Source organism: Piliocolobus tephrosceles, chromosome 1 (assembly GCF_002776525.5).
Source record: "Piliocolobus tephrosceles isolate RC106 chromosome 1, ASM277652v3, whole genome shotgun sequence".
In the NCBI taxonomy this organism is placed as follows: domain Eukaryota; kingdom Metazoa; phylum Chordata; class Mammalia; order Primates; family Cercopithecidae; genus Piliocolobus; species Piliocolobus tephrosceles.
In genome coordinates this window covers 2,371,769-2,375,822 of record NC_045434.1, presented here as the reverse complement: position 1 = coordinate 2,375,822, position 4,054 = coordinate 2,371,769, and the positions used below count along the sequence as shown (strand labels likewise).

At 39.1% G+C, this 4,054-nt stretch overlaps 1 protein-coding gene across 1 annotated transcript in view; it reads right to left on the bottom strand.

Annotated features, from left to right (window-relative positions):
- Nucleotides 1–4,054, bottom strand: part of SMYD3 (SET and MYND domain containing 3) — a 758,954-nt gene that overhangs the window by 428,155 nt on the left and 326,745 nt on the right. The window lies entirely within an intron of this gene.

The window sequence follows — 4,054 nt, the reverse complement described above, 5'->3', positions numbered from 1 at the left end:
TACTGGGGCCTATCATGGGGAGGGGGGAGGGGGGAGGGATTGCATTGGGGAGTTATACCTGATATAAATGATGAATTGATGGGTGCTGACGAGTTGATGGGTGCAGCACACCAACATGGCACATGTATACATATGTAACAAACCTGCACGTTATGCACATGTACCCTAGAACTTAAAGTATAATAAAAATAAAAAATAAAAAAAAAAAAAAGAAATAAAAAAATAAAAAAGAAATACCTAAAATATTACAATACTTTCTAAGGTCATGAAAATCTTTTAGGTATTAATGAGAGTGTGGGTTACATGAATATGCATTTATCTATACTCAAATATAAAATTATATCCTTAAATATACACATTTTATCATTTATACAATATACCTCAAAGTTCAGAGAGTATTAGGGGGAAAAACTAAGTATAGCTCAAGAAGTAATTGCACCCGTGCCCTGTGCAGACAGCACACTGGTGATACAGACAAACATTAATTCATGTATAAAATCATATTTGAGTACAAAATATTGTGTCATCATATTTTGTAACACGGTATATACCCCTTTATATTGCACCAAAAATTAGAGTTAGGCTTCAAGATGACTTTTACATACCTTATCATAATAAACTTAGTATTATCCAACTGATAGGAGATAAAACAAAAAGCACCCCTGGGAGAAGTTTACCATTTGCGTAAAATAAATGCTTTGTTTTTTGAGATCTAGAGTAATAACTGTCCACTCATTAAACAAAAAGGTTATCTTTTCCTATAACCTTTACAGTATAGAAGTACTCCAGACTTGAAAACCCCTCTCCCAGCTGAGGATTAGAACACTTTAAATATTCAAATATAACCACTTAAGTTTGAACTATACTTTCCATCGCAGATCTGGAAGCAGTCTATGAACTATCAAGGAAGACGAGTATTCACAGGGTGGTCATTCACTCAATTTGTGGAAACAGAATCTCTTCTAATCTCTTACAATTTTGCTGAATGACATTTGCTAGGGGAAAGTTTCAAACATTTATTGGAGATACTCCAGGAAAAGAGAGGGCAATTTACTAGTATGTGTGATTGTCAAGTGGGAGAATATGTCAATCACCTAATTACCATTCTTCATTAAGGAGGGCTTTCAAATACATTGTAAATGAAACGTGCGTAAAGTAGCCATTAATTTCAAGTATATTATACTGTGCCGAACACAGAATAAAAACTTTCTTCAAAATACGTAATTTACTTAAAGGAGTTTCCTTTTGAAAACGCAATTTGTACTGACCCAAGTTACCACATCTTCCATGGTCCTTTGAGAAGAGATATTTATTCAAAAGCAGCACGATAATGGAAACCAAGCATTTTACTCTAAGCTAATGTTACACAAAATCACTAAGATAATTTTTTATTTCGTTCCAGTACTCTACTTTCCTTTCCATTGAGTCCTCCAGGCCTCAACCCAAACCTCCTCACCAGCAACCACAAAATAATAATTCTTTTTTATATGATACTTAGCCTCAGAAACAAACTATGGAGTCCCAAAATCAGAGGTCAGCTGACAAAATTAGCCTCCCTCAACTACACCCATAAGTACCAGTGGATCCAGGCCATTCCCACATCCACTCACCACTGTCCAGTTCTTAAGGAGGCCTATAGTTGGCTCTTCAGAACCCTTGGCAGAAAGGGATAAACATTAAAACGCAAAACACTATTTTGAACTGAACTGATACTATAACAAAAAAGTAACATTTGATGCTTGAAAACATTGGAAAACACTTACATGGTCTGACCCTCAGCAACAGGAAAACATATTCAAAGCAATGAGATTAGTGCTGATATAGGCTTTTGTTTGTTTGTTTTGAGACAAGGTCTTGCTGTCACCCAGACTGGAACGTAGTGGCACAAGACCACAACTCACTGCAGCCTTGACCTCCCGGGCTCAGGCAAGTCTCCTACCACAGCCTCCTGAGTAGCTGGGCCTATAGGTGCATGCCACCATGCCTGGCAAATTACTGTATTTTTTGCAGAGACAGGGTTTTGCCATGTTGTCCAGGCTGGTCTGAAACTCCTGAGCTCAAGCAACCTGCTCACCTTGGCCTCCCAGAGTGTTTGGATTACAGATATGAGCCACCACCCACAACAGCCTGTACTGGCCTTTTGTTAATGGCACTAGGTAATATTGGCTCTTCCCCTTAGACAGTGAGGTTAGCCACTCCTGAGCTAAAAGAAAGCATACATAACATACAAACAACGTATGAATCCCCAAACTATAGACTTTCACCCAGATTGGTGAAATATAAAGCAAAAGGAAAAGAAACTTTAAATTTTTTTTTTAGGCCTGCTATTTGGATATTACAGGAACCACTGTGATTTATATTTGGCCTGAGGGTATAAAGATCTATGATTTTATTCACGACTTGGTTAAATCTTTTCAAAACACAAGAGTCATCTATTCATAATATTAAGAAATGAGGTGATTTAAACCTTAATACACTCTGCTGATATACTGTTCTCTTCAGTAGAAACATGTAGGAGTATGTTAGGGACAATCTCTCGATTATGAGCAAATTTACAACTTCAATGTTGTCTTCTTAAATTACATGCCATCAACTACAATCCAAACATCATTTAAGAATTTGTACGTTTAAAAGGAGAACAAAACTGGTCGGGCACGGTGGCTCAAGCCTGTAATCCCAGCACTTTGGGAGGCCGAGGCGGGCGCATCACGAGGTCAGGAGATTAAGACCATCCTGGCTAACATGGCAAAACCCTGTTTCTACTAAAAATACAAAAAATTAGCCGGGAGTGGTGGCATGCGCCCGTAGTCCCAGCTACTCAGGAGGCTGAGGCAGGAAAATGGCATGAACCTGGGAGGTGGAGCTTGCAGTGAGCTGAGATCGCATCACTGCACTCCAGCCTGGGGGATAGAGCAAGATTCCGTCTCAAAAAAAAAAAAAGGAGAACAAACCAAAACCCCCTAACAACTCATTATTATTTAAGCCAGAATTGCACAGAGTTATCCTTTCAATTGTCTGAATAAATTCTAGACATGGCAGAGTCTACTGAATAAATAAAAGCTATCGATAATCCCACTCTACTCTACAGAAAAGCAAAAAAGCACAAACATGAAATCAAGAGACCACACCGAAGTAACATCATGGTGAAGAATCAACATTTTCAGGACAGAAAATGTTTAAGAAGAAGAGCAAAGAAGAACAAAGGTAGGTACCTTGAATGAGCAAGGAATGAGCATGGAACTATTGAAAGGTCTAAAAAGGCTGTGAGCTGCTTTCTAAGTAAAGCCTAGTCCAAAAATGTACGTCTTGTGACCAGCTCAATTTCCATTCCTTCTAGAAAGATGGAAGAGATAAGCAAAATACGCAGAGCTCCGAGGACAGAGTGGTTAATGATTAGTACATAGAAAAGTTGCTACTTCGAAGGATTTCGATATTAAGTAGAGCAATTAAAGAATTTCTCCAATGACATCAATCTCAACCAGACAGAAGTTCTCCACGTTTTGCCTAGCAACTCTCCCAGACCATCCTCACAGCAGGCTTAGGGAGGGGTCCTCTCTGGCTTCCTGCTTTCAAAAAGGGTGCTGCCTCCATTTGGTGATGTTTATAAAAATGGCAGTGGTTTCCTATTTGAATGTTAATTATTGTTGTGATACATAAGGTAATTTAACTTGCTTCGGTAATTTATTCATCCTTCTAATTAGATGTATCTTCCAGAGTGTAGCAACAGTTCCAAAGGTGAAATGGCAGGACGAGGCAGCTTTCCCATAGGGTCGCAGCTGTAAACCTGCTGGGTGTGCCACTGCCAGTCACGTGAATGAACAATGCCAGGGATCAGAGATGGTCCTTCCGGAATCAAGCAGGTGGCACCCATCACCTTCAAGAATTGGATGATTCAAGAGGAAGGTAAAGTCCCAAAAGATGGTTGGAGCTACTCTGAAAAGAAGATGAAAGACTGAACTTGAATGAACCGAGGAACAATACCACACAACACCTTTTTTCTTTTTTTTTTTTTTTTTTTTGAGACGGAGTCTCGCTCTGTCGCCCAGGCTGGAGT